Source organism: Muscardinus avellanarius, assembly GCF_963383645.1.
Source record: "Muscardinus avellanarius genome assembly, chromosome: X".
Taxonomy (NCBI): Eukaryota; Metazoa; Chordata; class Mammalia; order Rodentia; family Gliridae; genus Muscardinus; species Muscardinus avellanarius.
This window is the reverse complement of record NC_137792.1, coordinates 130,513,519-130,522,667: the sequence shown is the minus strand read 5'-3', so window position 1 is coordinate 130,522,667 and position 9,149 is coordinate 130,513,519. Positions and strand designations below refer to the sequence as shown.

At 37.2% G+C, this 9,149-nt stretch overlaps 1 pseudogene across 1 annotated transcript; it reads left to right on the top strand.

The window, feature by feature from the left end:
• The first annotated feature begins 7,251 nt into the window (after positions 1–7,251).
• On the top strand, positions 7,252–7,887 carry LOC308278691 (proline-rich nuclear receptor coactivator 2-like; annotated as a pseudogene). The gene is made up of 2 exons: positions 7,252–7,503; positions 7,723–7,887. The product of its transcript is annotated as a proline-rich nuclear receptor coactivator 2-like (transcript).
• Positions 7,888–9,149: the final 1,262 nt, after the last annotated feature.

The following is a 9,149-nucleotide window of genomic DNA, read 5'->3' as shown; positions in this document are numbered from 1 at the left end:
AGGAATCAAAACACAATACTAGAGTAAGTCATTTAAAGATCAAAATACTATATAATAGGGATAAAAAATAGAAAAGAAAATACATAATGGCTATAGTTATACCTTATATATCAATAATTAAATTGAATGTAAATGGATTGAATTCACCAACTAAAAGCAATAGAGTGACTGAATTGGTAAAGATAGAAAAACCCAATAATATGTTACTCATAAAAAACTCGCTTCACCTGTAAGGACACCATAAACTGCAATGTAAGATATTATATGCAAATGGAAGCCAAAAGAAAGCAGTAGTAGACATACTTATATCAGAAAAAGTAGATCTTAAATCAAAATCACTAAAAACCAGAAGATAGTAAAATGGAAGATCAGAGGAACTCATAGAAACTCCTAGAAAGTGTATTAAAACAGCATATCTACAGCACCAAACTGAGGTAAGGAGACCTTGGGAAAATTGGTGGGAAACTCAGAACTAGCAACCAGAAAAACCTAAAAGTACTGGTTTCTAGAAAAGAAAGATAATTAATAATAAAGCCAGGAGGGTATGATGTCTTCCAAGCCTGAAAGAAAAGCTATCACTTAGAATTAAAGGAGAAGTTAAAAATTTCCAAGATAAGAACTAAAAGAATTAATGACTACCAATCAAGCAAAACAGAAAATACTTAATGCTCACAGAAGAAATGAAAACTAAACTTCAGAGTCCATTAAGGGATGAATCTCATTAGAAGAATAATTAAAGGAAAGCTAAAACTTAGAGTATATATAAGTCATAATGGCAGGAAGCTACAAACATCTCTTTAAACCAATGCTGAATTTATTTAATTTAACTAATTAATTTAGTGTGTGTGTGTGTGTGTGTGTGTGTGTGTGTGTGTGTGTGGTACTGGGGATTGGACCCAGAGGCATTCTACCTCTGAGCTATACTTCCAGCCCATTTTAAAATTTTTGTTTTGAAACAGGGTCTCATAAGTTTGCTGAGAGTCACTAAGTGACTGAGGCTGTCCTTGAACCTGCAGTCCTGTCTCAGCCTCCCAAGTACTGGGATTACAGCTGTGTGCCACTGTCCCTGGCAAAAATCTGAATTTAATGGTCTCAACAGGCCAATTAAAAGACAGACTGGCAAAGTGATAACTGTTCACTTGTTTTTTTTTTATAAGAAATTCACTTTATAGGCAAAGACATTCACAGAGTAAATATGAAAGGATGGAAAAAGTTATTGCATGAAAATGGAGACCAAAGCAAGCAGGAGTGGCTATTCTCATCCCTGAAATAACAAACTTTGAGCCAAAATATCAGAAGAGACAAAGAAGCTCACTTCACATTGGTATAAGGAATAATCCAACAAGAAGATATAATGATAGTATTTATGCCCCAGGCACTGATGGATTATAGTTGTGTGCCACCATTCCTGGCAAAATGCTGAATTTAAATTGTCTTAACTGCCCAATTAAAAGGCATTTCAGGTATAAAACAAAAACAACTTGGTATTAATACTCAGACCCCAGTATAGTAATACTGGGAGACTTTAAAACATCTCTTGCTGATAGGTCATCAAGAAAAAAATGTCAGTAAAGACATCAGACCTAAAAACTATACTATAAATCACATGAATATCAACAGACTTCTATATAATATTTTATACAACAACAGCCAAATTGACACTCTTCCAAAATTTTCATGGGTCCCTCTCCAAAGTAGATCATATTCTAGGTTACAAAGAAAGTATCAGACAAATTTTTAAAAGATATAATCTCTTGCACTTTTTTGAAATATTTTTTACAAATCAATGGCAAGAAGTCACAATAACTGAATCAATATATGGGGATTGGAGACCACGGCAGCAGCGCCATACTGCCGGCGGCAGCGGCGACTTCACCGGATGGCTACAGCAAGCCGAGGTGAGCCGCTGCGGAACAGCCAGGTGGGATTTCTCGCCACAGGTAAAATCTAAAGCTCCCGGTGGCTGAGCTCAGCACACTCTGCAGGGATTCAGAGTGGAAATCAAAACCAAGAAGAAATACGCCAGCCTCACGGCCGAGGGCGTAGCAGCGGCGCCATATTGCCACCGGCGGCAGCAGCAGCGAATTCACCGAATCCAGTACAGCTACATCTGCGTACTCAAGAACAGTGAGTCAAATTGCGGGCCCCAGAGGAGAAATCCCAGTACTATACTCCCTGGGACTTGACCCAGCGGGGGAGGGGCGGTGGCAGAGATATCACACCATAGGAGAACATGCAACCTGGCACCCCCCATAGTCTAAAGCAGCCTCTATCGACTCCCTGGATCGGAGACTCTGTGATACAACCCAGTAAAGGAGTAGTGAGGTCTGAGATACTACTGACTCGAGATCCAGAACACCTTAAGTGAAGTCATATTGACCCAAGGGAAGAACCCAGAGAAGGCACAAACTTCCGAAATCATGGGAAAGAGGAATAATACTGGAGCAATGAATGCCCACAACCCCACAACATCAGAACCCGATAAAACAGAAAATCAGAGATTTCTAGAAGATCAAATCAGGAAAATAACTGTAGAAATAATAGAGGTGCTTCGAAAAGAACTCAGAGAGAGCCAAAAAGAGATAAAGGATGCAATTAATGAAGTAAAGGCCTCAATTCAAAGCACAAACAACCGATTAGAACACATGGAGAACAGAATCTCGCTCTTAGAAGATGATCATTCCAAAAATGAACGCATAGTTTCTAATCTAGGAAAAAATATCCGACAGCAGGAATCTGATATTGAAGAAATATGGGCCCATTTTAAGAGAGCTAACCTAAGAATAATTGGAATAGAGGAGGGAAAAGAAAGTGAAACCAAAGGGATCAACAATCTCTTCAAGGAAGTAATAGCAGAAAATTTTCCAGACATAGAGCAAGAGGTCGATACACAGGTCCAGGAAACTTATAGAACTCCCTTTAGACAGGATCGGAGAAGAGGATCCCCACGCCACATAATTGTCAAAATGACCAATGTGGAAGCCAAGCAGAGAATCTTAAAGGCAACAAAAACAAAGGGCCAAGTGACATTCAGAGGCAAACCAATTAGAATCACTCCAGACTGCCAAGACATCCTGCTGCCTCGGCATCTATGTGTTGACACCCCACTCCACATAGTTATTCGGCAAAAAAGCCCCGAGAAGGAGGTATTGTCTCTGGTCAAAGTACCCCCCACTTTTAGATACCCTTCACTATTATTCCTTTTAACTTTCTACACGAATTGCTCCAGTGATGTGAAATTAGGACTATAAAAAGAAACTGAGTCCGTGGAAATAAACTCTCTAATAATTTGTCTAAACGTCCTTGGCTTTGCTCAATAGTAATGAAAAAACTGGCCAGAATTCAGATGCTGTGATAAGCATTCCAGCTGCAGCAATCACAAAGGGTCTCCGACCCTCACTCCTATCACTAGGTTAAGCTATTAACTCCGGTAACCGGTAGCTCAGTTTAAGGAAACTTTGCTTACCCTTGAGATCCTGCCTAGAGACAGAGAAGATAAAATTTTGTGTGTGACTTCGAAGCAATTTAGTTGATGAACAACTTAGTTGCCCAAATACAATAGAGCCAAGGAAAAAGATTGTTGACTTTTACGCCCAGTGTAAATATTCCTGAAGAAAAAAGGCATTTTTGCATGAAGAAGAGCTTATCATAAGAAAGTCCCAACTGGGAAAGAAAGGAATTAGAAGGTTAAGAGCAGGTTGCAGAGGGCTTGTGACAGGGAAATGGATTATTAAAGATGGATAGACTTTTAATAGGCTTGTTGTCTAAAGAAGAGTGTTCAGCAGTTAAGGAAATACATCTGACAGTTAAAACCAAGAACTTTGTGGTGTTGTTTGTGGTATTTTGTCTGCCAAACTGTGTTGTGAGTTTGCTTAAGCTTTCAGATTTAGAAGGTAAAATGCCAACACCTGGAGAAACTCTATCACATCCACCTGAATCACCACATCTCCCCACACTTGCTATATGGAACTGAGCACAAAAGAGGGAAAGTTCCAGGAAAGTTAAAGAAGATTCCCCGAGAAGCCTCCAAGCCTTGGGTGTGCCCGTTTTCTTCTGAAAGATTGCCCTTTGGAACTGCTTGACTGCAAGATCTGGGAGAGATCCGGAGTTAATCTCTTGAAAGCCAAAAGCCAGCTGAAAACCGGACTAGTTTTTTTTACCTCTGTTTACGTGTCATTCACTATTGTTTCACAGTGATTACATTCACTTCCTTTCCTCTTACTATTAACTTTACTGGTGAAGGGTATAAATTTCTTGGGGTTTTTATAATAAAGTGTCATTGGCTCAAGAAGCCTTTGTCCATCTCAGGTTCTTTCCAAAGCGTCGTACCTAAAAAACTTAAGGAATTCATAGAAGGGAAAGAATCGCTGCAGATAAGTTTCTGCAGAACTCCACCTGCCTTTTGCCCCATCTTTCTGAGGATTTGACCGGGAGCGGACAATAACGACCCAACTGAGATTAGTCGGCAACACCAGACTTCCCAAACCAAGTCATGAGAGCCAGAAGGGCTTGAAGTAACATATTCCAAACTCTGAAAGAAAACAACTTCCAGCCAAACATTTCCTACCCAGCAAAACTTTCTATCAAATTAGATGGAGAAATAAGAAGCTTCCATGACAAACAGAAACTGAAGGAATTTATGTCTTCAAAACCAGCACTAGAGAAAATACTCAAAGAGATTAACTACAAAGAAGAAATAGGTAACACACACCAGAACCAGAGAAACAAGAGTTTCCATCCAACAGACAACTAAGACTGGTTATCTGTGGAGATTCATTATTTATGTTATTCTTTTACCTACCTCTAAATGGTATTGTTTGCCTTTATTGTTGTTAATTTTTAGGATTTCTAGTGGGAATATTAATATACCTTCAGATATATCATTTGGAAATATTTTATCCCATTCTATCAGTAACTGTTAACTCTGTTTACATTGTCTTTGGAGATACAATATTTTTTTTTATTTTTTAGGGAGTTTGTATACTCTTCTGTTGCCTGTGCCATTGAAATCATATCCAAGAAATCACTGCCAATTTCAATGTTGTGAGGTTTTATGACCCAGATTTTCTCCTAAAAGTTTATAGTCTTAAGATTTATATTTAGGTCTTTTATCTATTTTGAGTTAATATTTGTATATGGGATTAGGTAAGGGTCCAACTTTATTCTTTTCCATGTAATTATTATTTTTCAACAATATTTATTTAAAAGATTATTATTTCCACCACCAAATGTTCGTGGAAACCTTGTCAAAAATAACTTGACAATATAGGGAAGAATTTAGCTCTAGGCTTTTATTTAACTCCAATGGTTTATATATCTGCCTTTAGAATAGTACTACACTGTTTCAATTATTGTAGCTTTATATGGTTTGAAATCAGAAAATATATATCTTCTAGCTTTGTTCTTTTTCAAGATCGTTTTGGGTACCTAGTGTCCATTTTCCATATTAGGATAGATTTTTTTTCTGAAAAATAAATATATAAATATATGATAGTTTCACCTAAAAAAATAGAAAAAAATATTCTTTGGTAAGAAAGTAAAAAGAAATATTGAAATGTTATCTTTAAGTCATCAAAAGCTTGGTATCAGACAAATGAAACTGTTATGTGAGATTATCATTTTTAATTTTGGATAAATTGCTATAATACTAGATGTCAACCACTAAGCCAAGCATGGGAGGGAGGGATGGGGAGAGAATGGGTTGGGGATCAGGTGGGGGCTGACTGGGCGATGTGTGCATGTATGTCTACAAAAGTTTGTATCCCACTATGATGTATGAATACAGTGCACCAATATATATATATATATATATATATATATATACAAATAAATAAATAAATGCCAGTTTAAAAAAATAAATAAATAAAAAATCACTGTAAAAAATATATGGGGATTGAACATTATACTTTTGAAGGAGAACTAAATCATAGAGGAAGTAAAAGGGATTTTTAAAAAAATTCCTAAAATCAAATAAAATAGAGACACAACATACCAAAATCTTTGAGATACTGTGAAGGTGGTTTTAAGAGGAAAATTTATAATATTGAGTGCCCACATTAAAAAACTGAAAGATGCCGGGTGTGGTGGCATGCACTTGTATTTGGGAGGCTGAGACAGGTGAATCTCACAGGTTCGAAGCCAGTTTCAGATACTTAGTGAGACTTTCAGCAACTTAGTTATACCCTGTTTCAAGATAAAAATATAAAATAGGTCTTGGAGTATAGCCCAGATGTAGAATGCCCCTGGGTTTCATCCCCAGTACCACACATACACACAAATCCTGAAAGATCCTAATAAACAACCTAGTGATACCTCTTGAGGAATTAGAAAAATTGGAGCAAACCTTAATGCCAGTAGAAGGCAGGAAATAATAATGGCTCTAAAATGAATTTGAAAATAAAAATACAAAAGATTAATGCATCAAAGAGTTAATTCTTTGAAAAGATAAGATTTATAAACCCTCAACAAATCTAAACAAAAGAAATAGAAAGAAGACCCAAATTAATAAGATAAGATGTAGGAGATATCACCACACTCAGATCAGAAATCTAGCGGATCATGAAGGACTTTTTTTTTAACACATATTCAAATAAAGTGTAAAGTCTAGAAGAAATTATCCAATTTCTACACATGTATAACCTATCTAAATTGAACCCAGACAATAAAGGAAGCCTAAATGGTCCCATAACAAAGAGTGAGAAGTAATAAAAAAAAAAGACTTCCAAAAAGAAAAGGACAGATTTTGTCAGTAGAGGCAGGAAGAAGTTGGTTGGGAGACACAGGGCAGCACTTCTGAACTTCCTGCTTTAGTGCTCCCTGGGAGGGGATTGAGGCCTCTTCTGTCTGAAGGGAGCCACCCCTGCAACAGTCAGGGAGTGAAGTCACTAGGACTTCCCTCAAACTTTGGGTGCTGAGTAGACTCCGATGTTGACCTCAGCTCTTAGGCCGGAACTCAGCAGATCAGCATATGAAAACTTTTGTATTGAGACAAAGGAAAAGATCCATCAGAAAGCAACACCTGTTATCCTGGGCTTGGCAGAGAGAAATAAAGAGAAAGAAGAAATAAAATAAGGAAATAAAGGAAAGGAAGAAGGAAAGAAAGAAAGAAAGAAAGAAAGAGAAAGAAAGAAAGAAAGAAAGAAAGAAAGAAAGAAAGAAAGAAAGAGAAAGAAAGAGGAAGGACATGAAGAGAACATTGAATGGAAATCCTTCATTCTGAAAAGCAGACTGAAAGGTGACATGAAGCTTAAGATGGGTAGTGGGGAGAGGTTTAACATTCCAGCCCCTCAATCTAGAAATACTAATAAGATCTGACAACGGCTTACTAGAAGACCAAGGGTGAGAATTCCCAGATGAAAACTGTTCATAAGAAAAAAGAAAGAGGATATGCTTATAACTCTTCAGCTGCATAGCAGGCCATGCAAAATGGTGAGGAGGGTGCACAAAATATTCCCAAATAATCCAAATTGGAATTATGGTTTATCGAGTCCCAGTTTACTTTGTGTGGGGGGGTATGGGAGATGGAACCCAGGGGCATTTTACCTCTGAGCTTTACCCCAGTCCTATTTTTTTATTCTTTATTTTGAAACAGGGTCTCACTGAGTTGCAAAGAGCCTCACTAACTAGCTGAGGCTCTCCACGAACCATGATCCTCTTGTTTCAGCCTCCTGAATGCTGGGCTTACAAGTGTGCGCCACCACGCCCAGCTCCCAGTTTACTTTTAAGTCTCAAGCTAACCAGGATTATGTTGGAGTCAAATTTAGTGGACCACCATTACCAAATGTTCTTCCTAAACCACCAAGCCACTGGTTCACTATTTCCTTTAATCCTTCAGACAAGGAAATAGTGACATTTCAACTTAAAACATGACTTAAAGTACAAGTATAAAGTACCTCCTAAAGTTAGTTATGTTTACAAATAGTCAATTTTTCTGAAACAAATTCACTATGGAATTAATCTGTTTGTGTTCAACTTCTAATTAACATAAATACTGATCCAACTTCATTTCATTTGTTTTGTGCACTGTGATGTAATGGTAGTTATCAATGTAACTTAACTAATTATACTTCATAGTAAGTGTTCTCAACTGAATAACTTTTAAGTGAAAACAAGTTTAGATTTTGAGGATGGTAAAGGAATCAGCTTTTTCTATTGTTTATTGGGGGAATATACTAATTTAAGATTCATGGATCAATCAACATATTTACTTTGACTGAATTAGCTTATAAACATCTAGCTGAGACAAGGGCTGAAAATTAGGGGGACATTTACAGGTTTAATGTCCTAGAAATAGCCAAACTAGTTATATGCCAACAACTTAATTCACTGCCAAAAGTAAATGTGTTTTTCTTAATGAATTTACTAAAATGCACATTGGGAGTACATAAAGGGCACTTGGGGCTTAGTAGGAAGAGGTACAGTATACCGCAGTGGCTCTGTTTTTTAAACACAATGGATAGGCATCTGCCAACAGATGTATAAAAACAATTTTTATACAAGTAGTATTAAAGATCACTTAGTAGCTTTCAAAATACATTTTTGTGCTGGGCATGGTGGTGCATGATTTTAATCCCTGCGCTTGGGAGGTGGAGACAGGAGGATCACGCAGGTTAAAAGCCAGCCATGCTGTCTTAAGAGAACCTGTTTCCAAAAATAAAATAGGTCTGGGAGTGTAGCCTGGAGGTAGGTTTCCAGGAACCACAGTACTATACACACACACACACACACACACACACACACACACACACACATTTTTGTATCACAGCACTGCACAAATTATTTGGATAGTGGTCTGGCCTCATCCCCACAAAGCTTAAAGTAGGGAGTCTATATAATATGACAGTTTTTAAGTACTTATGGAAGAGGATCCATGTAAATAAATGTAATAAATTTGTGGCATATGTATAAAACAAAAAGAAATGTGTAGGATCAGAAGAAGTCCTAGACCTTTACAGAAGAAATGAAGCCAGAGCCCTCAAGTAATTCCAAGAAATGGGAGGGAGCTGAATTCTCCCAAATTCATTGTCTGAAGCCAAATAACACTAATATCAAAACCAAATGGGGAAAAATTTAAAAAGGGAAAATATATGCCAAAACCCCTGAATAGCATAAATGTTAACTTTTAAATAGAATATTAACAGTTTGCATTC